Source organism: Paroedura picta, chromosome 5, assembly GCF_049243985.1.
Source record: "Paroedura picta isolate Pp20150507F chromosome 5, Ppicta_v3.0, whole genome shotgun sequence".
NCBI classification, from domain to species: Eukaryota; Metazoa; Chordata; class Lepidosauria; order Squamata; family Gekkonidae; genus Paroedura; species Paroedura picta.
In genome coordinates this window covers 119,818,273-119,834,387 of record NC_135373.1, presented here as the reverse complement: position 1 = coordinate 119,834,387, position 16,115 = coordinate 119,818,273, and the positions used below count along the sequence as shown (strand labels likewise).

Sequence of the window (16,115 nt, the reverse complement as noted above, 5' to 3'; positions counted from 1 at the left end):
GCTCTTTGGTTGATGAGGAGGAGATGTGTTAATGGGAGTGTTAAAGAACACCAAGGAACAGAAAAAAAAAACCCTACTATAATGGGTTCAAATTTAGTAAGACATCTAAAGGCATCCAAGTATTATTAGGACTGTCAATCTGGCAAATAACTGTAGCTGATTATTCATCTACCTTTTATCCAGCTTTTGAAATAAATTAGGGTCTTCACCAAACACCAAATATATTAAAAAAAACTATTTAAGTCCCACCCATTCGGGAAACTCTCCCAGGACCATCATGAAACCCCAGGGGATCACGAAAAACTGATTGAGAAAGCCTGTCCCAGTGCGCTGGATCAGAACTAATGGGTTGAAATGAATTCAAAAGAATTTTCGGCTAAACATCTGGAAGAAGTTCCTGGTAGAGCGGTTCCTCGGTTCAACAGGCTTCCTCAGATGGTGGTGGGCTCGCCTCCTTTGGAAGGTTTTAAGCAGAGGCTAGACAGCCATCTGAGAGAAATGCTAATTCTGGTGAACTTAGGCAGATTGTAAGCGGGTGGATAGAAGGGCATCTTCTGGATATGGAACTAGGGTCACTGTTGTGGAAAGGTAGTTGAGAATCTCCTGCAGACCCAATTGGGTCTCTAACAGGTAGTTTCCACTTGAATCTAGTGATTGGGGAGGGGGGTGGACTTTGGCTTGGTTGAGGGTGCAAGAATTCTCTCTGAAACTTGGAATGTAGGCAGGTGGCTTTTGTCTTTAAAGTGCTGTCGGACTTTTTCATCTATAGGTCTAATTTATGATAGGGCCTCAGAATGCAGATCAAAAAATCCACCCAATGGGGCCATGTACAGAGAAGGGAGATGTTCCTATAAACCTGCGGCAGTTCCTAGGTGTGAAAGAAACCTGAACAGAAAAATCCCACCAAAATAGTGAGTAGTGATCTCATGAAACCTTGTGAGATCATGAATGGTATTTTGGGGTTGCCTAGCAACTTCAGCAAGAATATAGAAGGAAAGCACTGACAGAGGCATCCAGATGATGGCCCTAAAGCCTGAGGGCCGTAAAAATGGCAGGGGGTGGGAAAACGACAGGTATGTGAAGAGGGGTATGTGAAGACCCTGGAGGCCAGATAACATTTTACTTGCAAGTGTGAGCTGTCCCTGTTTCTTTACTAATGTGCTTAGTTTACTAATGTGCGTTTGCTGGCAGGGGCTCATGGGGATTGTAGTCCATGAACATCTGGAGGACCACAGGTTGACTACCCCTGGTCTAAGGGTCTGATGCAGCATGACGCAGCGTCCTGTGTTCATGTGTACTCTGACAGGCAGCTGTTTTCCATCACTTTAGGTTGAGAAAGAGCCTCTTGTGGCGCAGAGTGGTAAGGCAGCAGGCGTGCAGTCTGAAGCTCTGCCCATGAGGCTGGGAGTTCGATCCCAGCAGCTGGGTCAAGGTTGACTCAGCCTTCCATCCTTCCGAGGTCGGTAAAATGAGTACCCAGCTTGCTGCTGGGGGGTAAACGGTAATGACTGGGGAAGGCACTGGCAAACCGCCCCGTATTGAGTCTGCCATGAAAACGCTAGAGGGCGTCACCCCAAGGGTCAGACATGACTCGGTGCTTGCACAGGGGATACCTTTACCTTTTTTATGTTGAGAAAGGTCTTTCCCAACACCTGCTTCCTGCAATCTCGTGATTGGGAGATGGCGAAGGCTGATTTGGGGAACTTCTAAATGAGCAATAGGGGCTCTTACACTGAATCACAGCCCATTTGAAGAAATCAGTGGCAATGAATGAACGTCTGCATTGCTTAACTGATCAAATCCACATAGATTTGCATGCGTGTAAATAAATATCACTGGAGAAAAAAAAAACGTTATTCCCTTATCAAGTTCTTTCCTCTGTGTGTGCGCGTGAAAGGGGAGTGACTTTTCTAGCCCGATGACTTCCACTCACAGCTTTCATAATCTTTTACATTAAAGTAACATATTTTTCTTTGGGGGAAAAAAAAATTGCTGCCCAATTAATTTTAATTGATCAAATGGTCTTCAATTTATAAACTTCTAATTATGACGATTCTGCTCCGCTAATCCCCATGCTCCAGATTACCAATATAGAACGCTCAATGCTTAATATGTCGCGTTAATTGTTGCCAAGAAATTCAGTTCGAACGGGGGGAGCCTCTCCTCGCGCAAAACAAACTGAGGGGTGTCAACAGCTTCTCAGAAACAAAACAAAAAAAAAAACCCGCTCAATGTGACATTCTTTTGTGCTTCACTGTTTTTGTTAATCAGATAATCACATTGGATTCCACCATACCTCGGATGAAATTTACGGCGCGCAAAAAACAGCTTCCGGAACTCGCCACAATGGACGGAACTGAGCTCTCAACAGCATTTGATGTTGGTGTCCTTCTATTGTTCACGGGAGGCCACGGGAGCTGGTAGCAGGACAAGGAGAGGGAGAGCCACCGTCTCCATTTGCCGGGTTTCCCCATCCGCCAGCCTCCCATACAGCGTAGCTTTCCCACGCAATATGTTCAAACATCAGACTCCTCATACGTTTGGTCTGTTCAACCAGCTCCTTCGATGCTTTCCCCAGGCAGCCTCAAAGGAGGTATGTTTCTCACTGATCTCTAGGTTATCAGATAATAAATATATTTATCGGAAGCAAGAACAGGGATTCGGTTAGGACGCGAGGCTCTGCTGATTTATTCAATACTCCTCCACATCAAAAGTCCTTCCCGTGTCTGCCACGGAGAAGAGCCAGCGAGCTTAAAACGAGTTTCTAGAAGCTCCCAAGAGTGCTCCCTCCTTCCCTCACCAAGGATGACTTTCCCCACCTGGAGCTTTCAGGGGTGGAGCTGGGAGAGGACAAGGCTTGTGGAGGGAGTTCAGAAGAGTATAATGTCACATTCTCCAAAGGAGTCATGTGTTCCAGAAGAATGGCTCTCTGTGCTCTGGAAATAAGCTGTAATCCTGAGTGATCTCCAGGCCCTATCTAAAGGCTAGGAACCCTCATTCATGGCAAGATCTGACCTGGGGATCTCATGGATCACAGGTCATTCTCCTAGCAATATCATCCCCAGAAGCCTGGTAAAGGAATGAGGGCCCAATCCAGCCAATTAGGGCCTAACCCATCCACTCATTTTAAGGGAAGATGATGGTGCAAAATACCATCAAGTCATAGCAGCCTTGTAGATCAGCCTTTCTTGATGTATCGATCATTGAGAAAGCCCTGAAACATTCTTCAGGCTTTGAGAAACCCTAGAAGCGTCACTATTGTGAAGAATATGGTTGGGAAGCAGAGCTGTGGACACGCCCACCCTGGGCCCCTCCCCTTCCCACCGCCTTCCAGGCCCATCATTGGTCATTTTGAGAGAGTGGGTGGGTCAGCGTGATCATATACGGCCACATCGCCAGATAAATGTTTAACACATTTAAAAGGTATATTAAATAAATAAATGATTAACTCTCACCCCCTTGGGAAAGCTTTTCAGGGCCATCAAGAAACCCTAGGGTTTTACGAAACCCAGGTTGAGAAAGCCTGCTGGAGGGTTTTCAAGGCCTGCCTCCAAGCTGTGATCCTGGTATTCCTTGGGTGTCCCTTCCAAGCACTTGTCCGGGCCCCCCCTGCTCTGATTCCTAGATCTAACGAGATCAGGCTACCCTGCACTATTCAGGTCAGTCCAGTGAAGATTCTAAAGCACAAATCACTGTTGTTTCAATGCATGAGGTGAATAAGACTTAACTTTCTCTGAACAGGGGGCCTTAACGGCGTCAACAAATTGATGTTTTGCAAATATTAAACCCCGAGAGAAGCCACCAGGAGATCAGCCATACAGCTCAGCCTACTGTCTCCTCTTTAAACCAACCCTCAAGAGGATATTATCTGTTATCATTAGTCTACAGGAAACCAAAGACCTTGCTGGTTATAGAATCATTGAATCATAGAGTTGGAAGGGGCCACAGAGGCCATCTAGTCCAACCCCCTGCTCAACGCAGGATCAGCCCAGAGCATCCTAAAGCATCCAAGAAAAGTGTGTATCCAACCTTTGCTTGAAGACTGCCAGTGAGGGGGAGCTCACCACCTCCTTAGGCAGCCTATTCCACTGCTGAACTACTCTGACTGTGAATTTTTTTTAATGATATATAGACTATATTGTTGTACTTGTAGTTTAAACCCATTACCGCACATCCTTTCCTCTGCAGCCAACAGAAACAGCATCCTGCCCTCCTCCAAGTGACAACCTTTCAAATACTTAAAGAGGGCTATCATGTCCCCTCTCAACCTCCTTTTCTCCAGGCTGAACATTCCCAAGTCCCTCAACCTATCTTCCTAGGGCTTGGTCCCTTGGCCCCAGATCATCCTCGTCACTCTCCTCTGTACCCTTTCAATTTTATCTACGTCCTTCTTGAAGTGAGGCCTCCAGAAATGGTTGCACTATCCAGTCCTCTGTTGACCCTCCTCCACCCATCCATGCCAAGAATTCCCCCAGATCCTGATGGCTGCTTATGAGCTTGGCTGTCAGTCTGTTCTTCTGGGGAAAGATCAATGGGACTCACCACGTCAACCTCGATGACCTTTGAATGTGACAAGATTTTTGGTCAGCCCTGCTAAATGGAAGCCATGGTGTCTCGGGGACCACCTCCGGGCGAAACTCGGCGGTGGATTTATTATCTCCCGACGCCCTTCGGACTCCTTCCCGCCATCAAACACCATGGCAGCCCTCGGAACAGGAAGAAATACATTAACTGGGATCTGATCGTTTTAAAAGGTTACAGATGCCCAAATATAATTTAATTTCATACTTGGCCTTTGAGGGTTTGGTGTATATTTTCATTTTATGACTGCAAATGATAAAGCCCTTAAGAATCCAGGCAATAAAAAGGAAAGGAGGGTGGAAGTGTTGGTAGGGCGAGAGCTGGGTCTGGTTCGTACTCTGCGGAAAGAAGCGAGGAATCAGGTACAGCCAGAAAAAGTATTTGTGAGTGTGTACACACACACACACACACACGCTGTATTGCAGGGCTGCCAGCCTCCAGGTGGGACTCAGGGATCCCCTGGAATTACAGCTCATCTCCAGATTACAGAGATCATAGAATCATAGAATCATAGAATCATAGAGTTGGAAGGGGCCATACAGGCCATCTAGTCCAACCCCCTGCTCAACGCACGATTAGCCCTAAGCATCCTAAAGCAGTTCCCTTGGAGAAAATGGATTCTCTGGGGGGTGGACTCCATGACATTGTACCCCACTGAGATCCTACCCAGGCTTCATCTCCAAATATCCAGGGGTTTGCCAACCTGGATCTGTCAACCATAACTTCTGATTCACCACTGGCGGTGTGGGGACCTGGCAACCCTAACCCCCCCCTCTTATTCTATAATAATTACCTTCGAGTCCAGTAACACCTTAGAGTAGCCCTTTTCAATCTTTAGAATATGGAGGAGCCCCTGAAATATTTTTTTTTCCCAGACTTCAAGATGCCTTGGAAGTAATGTCCACTGGCCACACCTCCCTGCCATGCCCCGCGGAAGTGAAATGTCACTGGAAATGACATCACCGTCTGTATTTACAGGCAGGTTTGAGGAGGACTGAAAGGGGGGAGAGGCAGGAGGTGGCTTCAGGTGGGAGTAAGCATGAAGGCTCTACCCCAAGCCAGAGGCAGAACTCACAAGAGATCTCACTCATGCTTGGGAGAGGGGGAAGGGGAGCAAGGGAAGGGCCTGGTTCCGTAGTTTGTGGCTGAGTCCATTAAGGCAGGAGGGGAAAGGCTACGGACCCCCTCCCCCTGGAGCTCCTGTAGACCCCCAGGGGTACACAGACCCCTAGTTGGGAATCCGGGCCTTAGAGACTGACCAGATTTTCATGTTATAAGCCAGGCTTTCTCAACCAGGGTTTTATGACAGCTCTGGAAGGGTTTCTTGACAGCTCTGGAAGGGTTTCTTGAATGGGTGGGAATTAATTAACTTTCTAATATTTTTTTTAATTTATTAAACATTTATCAGGTGATATGACCATATATGATCATGTTGACCTGCTGCCCCCTCCCAAAATGGCCAATGATGGGCCTGGAGGGGCCAGGAAGGGGAGGGGCCCTGGGTGGGCGTGTCCACAGCTCTGCTTCCCTAACTTACCCTGCACCATCTCATCACTTCTGGGGTTTCTTGAAGCCTGGAGAATTATTCAGGAGTTTCTCAATGATAAAAATGTCAAGAAAGCCTGGCATAAGTATTTGAGATTCAAAATTCCTTCCGCCTAAAAGCCAGCTTGGTGTAGTGGTTAGGAGTGTGGACTTCTAATCTGGGGAACGGGGTTTGATTCCCTGCTCCCCCACATGCAACCAGCTTGGTGACCTTGGGTTCGCCACGGCACTGATAAAGCTGTTCTGAATCAGCAGTAATATTGGGGCTCTCTCAGCCTCACCTCCCTCACAGGGTGACTGTTGTGGGGAGAGGAAAGGGAAGGTGACTGGAATCTGCTTTGAGACTCCTTTGGGTAGAGAAAAGTGGCACATAAGAACCAACTCTTCTTCTTCAGTAATATCAGGGCTCTCTCAGCCTCACTCCCTTACAAGGTCTCTGTTGTGGGGGGAGGAAAGGGAAGGCGAATGTAAGCAGCTTTTAGATTCTTTTGGGTAGAGAAAAGCGGCATATAAGAACCAACTCTCCTTCTTCAGTAATATCAGGGCTCTCTCAGCCTCCCCTCCCTCACAGGGTGTCTGTTGTGGGGAGAGGAAAGGGAAGGAGACTGTAAGCCACTTGGAGACTCCTTCGGGTAGAGAAAAGCGGCATATAAGAACCATCTCTCCTTCTTCTAAAGCTAAGAAGAATATCAGACTCATTGAGCTCCCTGAGAAAGTTAAAGGCATTCTAAGCCAGAGGAGGGCGGATTGTTGCCTAGGGGTGGGGGCATATCTGGCCTTCAAAATGCTTACCAGTTTCAGGGAGCATTGGCCCACTGGGTTTAAGTGTCAGTTAGCAGACCAATGCATCCCCAAAAATTATTAAACAGTTGAAGGACTGAAAACCACCATGAGCAACCGAGTGGACGAAAGGGCTAGCACACCGTTTTTGCAGGAAACACGAACAGCTGGTGTCCAGCTTGGATCCCGCAAGCATGAGTCGAGATCCAGATGTGGCCAAATAATTACTTGCCCCTGTTCTAAATGCTCCTGCAACAAAAATAAACCAGCATTTAAAGGAGTTTAGCTGTGGCTGGATCATGCTGTGTGATGAGGAATGGCTCAATGGCAGAGCGACTGCTTGGCCTTGCGGACGGTCCCAATTTTAAACCCCAGCATTCCCAGTTGAAAAGACCAAGCCGTAGGTGATGTGAAAGAGCCACTGGAATGCTTCCCAACTGATTGAACAAATACTAACCTCAAGAGAGAGGCTGCTGAATTGAAACTGATAATGAAGCTCAAGATAATGCATCCACTGGACTGAATCAAGATCTAGGTTTCCTATCTCGTTACCAATGCTAATTTCTCCACTCCTCCTATCACACCTAATCCAATTGCACCTGCTATTGTCATTTACCTGCTAATGTGATTCCACATCTGAAATCACACCACTAGATAGGGCAGATGCACTCGTATTCTAGCTGTATCTGAAGGAGTGAGCAGGGACTCATGAAAGCTCATCCCCTGCCACATTTTGCTCGTCTTCAAGGTGCTGCTGAACAATTTTTTACTTATTGGAATGATGGAATATAAGGCAGCTTCATGTGTGTTCAAGTGATGCAAAGAGGTGGTGACCACGTGGCTCAGTGCTAGAGCATCTGCTTGGTTTGCAGAAGGTCCCAGGTTCGATCCCTGGGACCTCCAGTTAAAAGGATCCAGTGGGAGGTGACATGAGACCTCAAGGTGAGACCCTGGAGACCTTCTGCCAGTCTGAAGACACAGTCCTGATTTTGATTCTCATCCCACCTGAACCTGCCTTATATGGAATCATCCCCTCAGCATTCATGTCCAATTCCCATCGACTTTCCCAGTGAACGCATTTGGCACTAGCAGCGAAAGCACCTTATTGATGTAGTGTTACGAAGCTCATGATTATTCTTGCTGGAACTGATTTGATAGGCAACACATTGGTCAATATATGCCCGGAAACCTCACCCCCAACTGAAAACAGGTGGGCTTCCCCGTGTTACCTGGAAAAGCGCATAACCAGGTGCATGACATCATTCATGCAACGCTGACTCGAAGCTAGCTTTACCGATAACATCCAAGTTCCCGTCTCCCAGAATTCCATCTTCCCAAGAGAAAACTGGCAATTAGATTACAAAAACGAGCAAGAAATGCAAACCAATAAAAACCAGTTACAACCAGCTGACTTTCCCCGGCCCTCTCCCCACTGACAGATGACAATACACAGAATGACAAGGGCCACCGACAGACACTGACGGAATCATGGCAGGACGCTGATAACCAGGCATATCCTGAAAGGTCATGCTTTTACACCAGGGGTAGTCAACCTGTGGTCCTCCAGATGTCCATGGACTGCAATTCCCATGAGCCCCTGCCAGCAAATGCAGTTCACAGACCACTTTGAAACTTCTTTGGGTATAAAGCAGGGTATAAAACCAAGTCTTCTTCTTGGAAATGGCCGTCACATGTTGAGTTCTGTCAGTTGCTCCATAACATACTGCACAGTTCTCAAAGCTCTTTCAGCCCCACCTACCTCACAGAGTATCCATTGTGGGGAAAGGAGGGGTAGGCAATCACAAGCTGCTTTGGGTAGTGAAAAGCGGGGTATAAAACTAACTCTTCTTCTCGGAAACGGTAGTCGCGTGTTGAGTTCTGTCTGTTGCCCTATAGCATACTGCAGGGGTAGTCAACCTGTGGTCCTCCAGATGTCCATGGACTACAATTCCCATGAGCCCCTGCCAGCAAATGCAGTTCACAGACCACTTTGAAACTTCTTTGGGTATAAAGCAGGGTATAAAACCAATTCATGGGAATTGTAGTCCATGGACATCTGGAAGACCACAGGTTGACTACCCCTGTTTTACACAATTCTCCAGTTATGTGTCCCAATAATGTTTCACGTGCCACCATCTCTGCTTTCCCCATTTCCCCTATCCACCGTTCTTTCAAACATGCGAAAAAGATGGGGAAAAGCTTCCCCCCAGCATCCCCCCAGCAGGGAAAATGTCAAGGTTTTTAAAAATGGGAGGAGGGGGGGGGCAAGGGAACATTTTTTTTAAAGCAAATATGGAGAGGAAAGGGGGGGGAGAGAAGAAGACAGATGTGAAAAGGTTATTTTATCCTCAACTGTGGCTAAAATTAAAACTTGGAAAGTGCTTGCTTTGAATGCACACGGCCAGATGCTCCTCTCTCCGAGCAGGTGTGCTGGGGGGAACGGAGAGGGCCCCCCCTCGCACCGGAGCACCTGCTTCAGAGGAATGTTAGAGTCGCAGTTTCTCAGCTCTTGGAGTTGAAGGTGCAGGGAAGACTTTGGTTTTGGTAAGTGGCGTTTTACTCCTCGCCTGGAGTAAAAGCCGGGCGTTCTAAGCTGGTGCTTGGGAAGAAAAGCTGAACGTCCTTTGAAATACGAAATCAGCCAGATCCCCCTTTTCTCGCTATGCCGTCTCCCCCATGGCTAGACCACGCTTCTAAATGACTTACCCGTGTCCTCCTTTGCTCCCTCTTTTCAGGAATGCTCAGGAATTATGGTTACTGTGAGGAGAGGGGAGATCTCCAACATAAACCTTTGAGCAGCTGGGTTTTTATATTTTATGGGGTGATAGCGGTGGAATGTGCCTTACAGTTGCTGCTGATTTATGATGAATTTTCAAGGCAAGAGATGTTCACAGGCGGCTTGCTGCGATCTGCCTCTAGGTTGCGGCTTCCACAGTGGTCTCCCATCCAAGTCCTAAGCAGAGCTTTTGAGTACTGAGAAGACTGGGCCGGCCTGGGACATCCAGGTTTTATTTAGAATGGTTTTTAAAAAAAGATCTCATCCTTTGCTCCAGTATCTTCAGAGCAACAAGCATAATTCCTTCCATTATTCTGACTGGTATAAAAGATATGTCCTTTGTAGGCGTGTCTTCAAACTCTGTGTAGATCTATAGTGATCACTTTCTCTTCTCTCGCTCTTGAAAGGGAACTCTCTGTCGCTCAGAATCATTTCTCTCAAAGCTGCACCTTGTGCTAGGAAAACGCAACCCAGTGGTTAGAGATGGATGAGGATCTGGAAGGGGCTGATCATGACCGGGCCCATAGAATGGCACTCTTGTCCCCCTACCCTCCTTTTCAAGTGCAAAAACAGCTGGGGAGTGTGCGGACATTTTGGAAATTGATAAGCTCATGCGGGCGAACAAGATTCACGGCCCCTCAACAGTAGTGCACTCTCTTTTACTGGATCACAGTCCTCAAGTAACTGAAGGCATTGCAAAATTCCTCCATGGGACCTGGGATTTGAATAGCTTTGTCTTTTAAATAGATGTTTTGCTATGATTATGCCAATAAAGGTGTTTGACTTTGAAACTGATAAGGAGTGTGTGTATGGGTCCTTCTGGCATTTTTAGAAGAAGAAGAAGAAGAAGAAGAAGAAGAAGAAGAAGAAGAAGAAGAAGAAGAAGAAGAAGAAGAAGAAGAAGAAGAAGAAGAAGAGATCGTTCTTATATGCCGCTTTGAGACTCCTGGTTGAAGAAGAAGATGAAGATGAAGAAGAAGAAGAGTTCGTTTTTATACTCTGCTTTTCACTAGTCAAAGGAGTCTGAAAGCGCCTGACAACTGCCTTCCCTTCCTCTCCCCACAACAGGCACACTGTGAAGTAGGCAGGGCTGAGAGAAGTCTGACATTACTGCTGTGTGAGAACAGCTCTAATAAGACTGTGACAAGCCCAAATGCCACCGACCTGACTTTATGTCAAGGAGTGGGGAATCAACGAATTAATATATGGAAAGGATCAGTCCTGATGGGGCTTTCTGAGTGGGGCTGTTGTCCCTCTCACCCTCCTTTTCAAGGGCAAAAGCAGCTGAGGAGTGTGTGGCCATTTTGGCATTAGATAAGATGTGTGTGGCCGGGGGTGGGGGTGGTGGCAAGAGCTCCTCAGCCTGCTGTGCTATGGGCCCTTGTGGCATTTTAAAATTACTTTAAAATGGCAGCACATGCCCTCCTTTTAGAGGACACGTCCTCTTTTTGTCTGTGTTCATCCTCTTCAGAGTTCTTTTGAAAAAAATGGATGAAAATGTCCTGTTTTTGAGTTGGGAGACTGAGCTTGTTTGGCCCTATAGCCCCACAGTGGAGGCGATCTTCAGTTTCGGGGTATTTGAAACGAGATTTGTCGAAGTAGTCGTCAGTCAAGAAAGGCGTCCTCTTGTTTGCATTTCAAAATCGGGTCATTCTATGCAGCTGTAAGAGCCTCTTGTGGCGCAGAGTGGTAAGGCAGCAGACATGCAGTCTGAAAGCTCTGCCCATGAGGCTGGGAGTTCAATCCCAGCAGCTGGCTCAAGGTCGACTCAGCCTTCCATCCTTCCGAGGTCGGTAAAATGAGTACCCAGATTACTTGCTGGGGGGTAAACGGTAATGACTGGGGAAGGCACTGGCAAACCACCCCAAATTGAGTCTGCCATGAAAACGCTGGAGGGCGTCACCCCAAGGCTCAGACATGACCTGGTGCTTGCACCGTTACCTTATGCAGCTGTATCTTCCTGTTGGCCACAAAGACGACCCTACCTCTTGTTTGGCCCTTTGACATCCCACACCAGAGGTCCATGCGGGTCTGCTGGATCATCTGACACATTCTTCATCGCTCACAATTTGCAGAGATATTTGTCACGCCGTTCAGAACAAAAAGCCTTCCTTCGCAGGTTGCGCTCCTGAATTCTCCTCCATTTATGAAAGCGTTTCTCCCGCCCGTACCGCAAACAGGACATCTCCGCTAAGTAAAGATGGGGCATAATCCGATCTACAAATAGAGTCTTCTACTCTCTGCCACAACCACTTAGGCTGCCGGCCACTTAAGGAGTGTTCATCTAAAATTAATGCCTTATAAATAATCAAGGAGTGCTCCGCGTTACTCTCTGTCTGCTTAACCCCGAACAGAAAAAAGTAACAGTATTTTTTTGGAGGTTTTTTCTTTCTTGCTTGCTTTCTTACAAGGAGAGAAATTAAAGATGGCCTGACCTCGTCAAGGGTGCTTTGCCAAGCAGTTCTGCGCTCCTGCTTGTATAACCACTTTCTGGCCGCCTCGTCTTCCAGAGATCATCCAAATAGGTGCTGACTCAGAGGCGGCTGAAAGTGGGAAGGCGCTTGGCAGCGTCCAGATGCAGAGTCAGGATGGAACCAATCCAGTGTGAGTTGTCTTTTCCGGGAATTAGGGACGTGGGCTGGAGCCAGAAGGGTGACGGATCTGGCCATTTCATAAAAGCCCGTCCTTGTGTGGTTTTGACGTCGCTTTTCAAAATTCTCCTCAGGCAAATTTCTCCTCAGGTTTTGGGTTCCAAAGGAACTATTCTTAATTTCGGAGTGGATATGGGAATTTGGGTATTATCCACAGATGAGGCCTATTCTTTTTCACCCAGAGGGAGACAGTTTTTAGTGCCCCCATTTTTATAACTCGCAAATGCTCCTGAGGTAAATCTCTCCTCGGATTTTGGTTTCGAAACAAGAAGTTCTTGATTTTGAAGGGGATGTGATGCAGTGGGGACTCTCCACTGCTCAGGCTTTTTGGTTGGCCAAGAATGCCTTAAACTAGTGTTTCTTAGGTACTAACAATACATGTGTATAAAATATCCCCCCCCCCCCAAAAAAATGATATCCTGATGGGAAATTGATGAATAAGATTATTTAGGTGTGGGTTTTACTTCGGTGCGTTGACAAAACACAGCCTCTCCCTTGCAATTGTTCTCATGAAAACAATCATATCTAGAAGAAGTTATTGACAGTTACAGTGGTTCCTCAGTGATAAGGGGGAGCTCACTACCTCCTTAGGCAGCCATTTTAGAGTCACAGAGATGGAAAGGGCAATGCAGGCCATCTAGTCCAACCCCCTGCTCAGTGCAGGAACAGCCTCAAGCATCCAGGAGAAGGATCTGTCCAGTTGCTGCTTGAAGACCACCAGTGAGGGGGAGCTCCCCACCTCCTGTGGAAGCCATTTTAGAGTCACAGAGTGGGAAAGGGACATCCAGGACATCTAGTTTGAGCGGTTCCTCAGTGATGAGGGGGAGCTCACCACCTCCTGAGGCAGCCATTTTAGAGTCACAGAGTTGGAAAGGGCCATGCAAGACATTTAGTCCCACCCCCTGCTCAATGAATGATCAACCTAAAGCATCCGGGATAAACATTTGTCCAGTCACTGCTTGAAGACTGCCAGTGAGGCAGCCCATTCCTCCAAGGAACTACTCTGTGAATCCCCCCCTCCCGATATCTCTCTGGTATCATTCTACATGTAGTTTAAACCCATTACTGTGGGTCCTCTCCTCAGTTGACAACAGGAACTAGCAAGAAGAAAGGCTTTCCTTGGGCCGTTCCCTGTTGTCCAAAGTCGCTCCTGGGAAACCTAAGAATGGCAAAGGTGGAGAAAGTGGCTTCTCAGAAGTTTGTCCTAAAGGGGATTTGAGACCGGGCCATGGGGAGGGGGCATTGTTGTTGCAGGGAGAAGAAAAGACTAGCTTTAGCGATGCCCACCTTCCTAGATTTGCCTATTTGCATCGGTTCCTTAGTATTCCAACTGTCTCTTGATGTAATTGAATTGTTGTTTCTGCCTCTATTAATACATATGCAAATGAGCCGGCGCTGCAGCTGTGCTGTATTAATCATATGTGTGCTTCGGTCTGTCTGCCCCGCAGGCTGAGAGTCGAGGAGAAGGAGAAGGAGAAAGAGAAGGAGAAGACAAGCGGACCCACGCTCCTGTGCCGGAAGAGGATGGCTGGCGCATGGCAGGCCACAGAAAAGACTGAGGCAGGGCTAGAGTTGCCACCACTGGGATGGGAAGATCCTGAAGGCCTGGGGGTGGCATCTGGGATGGGCAGGGTTTGGGCAGGAGAGGGACCTTGGTACAAGAGGGACCTTGGTGTGGTACAGTGCTGTGAAGTCCACCCTCTGAATCAGCACATGCCACTTGGGGAATTGATCTTTTTAGTCTGGAGGTCAGTTGTCATTCTGGGAGGTCTCCAGGCCCCACTTGGAGGTTATAGAAGAAGAAGAAGAAGAAGAAGAAGAAGAAGAAGAAGAAGAAGAAGAAGAAGAAGAAGAAGAAGAAGAAGAAGAAGAAGAAGAAGAAGAAGAGTTGTTTCTTATATGCCGCTTTTCCCAACCCGAAGGAGGCTTAAAGCGGCTTACATTCCCCTTCCCTTTCCTCACCCCACAACAGACACCCTGTGAGGTGGGTGAGGCGGAGAGAAGAATGAAGACAAAACTGACGATGGCAACTCTTTCATTCCAGCTACGTAGAAGTAAAAAAAAAAAAAAAACGAATCCCTAGGCAGATTACTCATTTTCGAACAACTTCCTCAGTGACTTATTTTTACTACACGTTTCCTTTCATAACAATATTATGTCAGCCAAGCAATTTTCAAGTATGAGTTTATCACATCCCCCCTCCCCCAAAGGCTTTCACATTCAATATGACTTGGGGATCCAGTGGTCTCAGCCCCGGAGGGATGGATCAGATCCAATGGGATGAAAATAATTCAAAAGAAATTCCATCTCAACATCCGGAAGAAGTTCCTGACAGTCAGAGCGGTTCCTCAGTGGAACAGGCTTCCTCAGGAAGTAGAGGGTTCTCCATCTTTGGAGTTTTTTAAACAGAGGATGGATAGCCATCTGATGGAGAAGCTGATTCTGTGAAAGTTCAAGGGGGTGGCGGGTTACAGTGGATGAGCAATAGGGTTGTGAGTGTCCTGCATAGTTCAGGGGGTTGGACTTCCAACTCTATGATTCTATGATTCTATACATTGGTTGGCTAGAAACCCAAGATTCAGTCAGGTGTTCTTCTTGGCTTTCCTCTGTGGGAATGTCAGAGTTGTGCACAGCGGGACCCAGGTTTCCTGGTCATCTCGCAACTACATGCGCTACCCCATCTCTGCTGTTTGTCCCCAGGGTTTAATATTAAGGTACCATGAAGCTCCTTTTTAAAGATTTTTGGTGCCTAGTCACAGACCTGTAGAGTTTTCATAGCAAGAGTCACTCAGAGGTGGTTTGCCATATCCAGCCTCTTCATAGCAACCCTGGTCTTTGGTTATATCCCATCCAAGTATTATCCGAGGCCGACCCTGCTTAGCTTCTTAGATCTGACAAGGTCAGACTAGCTTAGCCTGTGGCTGTTGATCCAAATCCCTTATTGGCATATAAAAGCAGCATCACATGGCTGTTGTTGAATCCATCCTCCATTTTGATAGCTTCAAAGATCATAAATGTTAAACATGTACCATGACACGAACGGTAATTTCAACCTTGGTACCCCATTTCCAAGAATCAGGAACCGGGGTTGAAGTTTTACCAAGACACTGGACTTTCAAACCAAGGCTTGCCAGTTTCTGGGCGGGGTCTGAGGATCTCCCCAAATCCCCGCAGGGCCTTGTGCTCTGCGGGTACAAATCTGTTGGTCATTCCCGGCCCTCAGGAAGTGCGCTTGGCCTCAACCAGGGCCAGGGACTTTTCGGTCCTGGCCCCTACCTGGTGGAATGAGCTCCTGGAGGAGCTATGGGCTCTACAGGAGCTTTCAGCTCATGGATGGATGGATGGATGGATGGATGGATGGATGGATAGATGGATGGATAGATGGATGGATAGATAGATAGATGATAGATGGATAGATAGATAGATAGATAGATAGATAGATAGATAGATAGATAGATAGATAGATAGATAGATAGATAGATAGATAATAAAGGATCTCCAGACCATAATGATCACTTCCTATGGAGAAAACGGCTGCTTTGGAGGCCGGACTATCTAGCATTATATCCCACTGGGGTCCCTCCTCAAATCTTGCCCTACCCAGGCTCCACCCCCAAATCTGTCCTACTTTTGTGGATATGTTCTTGTATCCTGAGATGCCACATTATACCCCAGCAGGAGAAGCAGAGGCCATCGAATCGTCACATGACTCAGCGTATTGCTGCATAACTCAGCAGAGCAGGGAATCCATGATATTCTGTATTCTGCTCATGGAAAACAGG

General features: G+C 47.2%; 1 protein-coding gene across 13 annotated transcripts in view; it reads right to left on the bottom strand.

Moving 5' to 3' along the window:
• Nucleotides 1–16,115, bottom strand: part of SOX5 (SRY-box transcription factor 5) — a 909,709-nt gene that overhangs the window by 125,999 nt on the left and 767,595 nt on the right. The window lies entirely within an intron of this gene.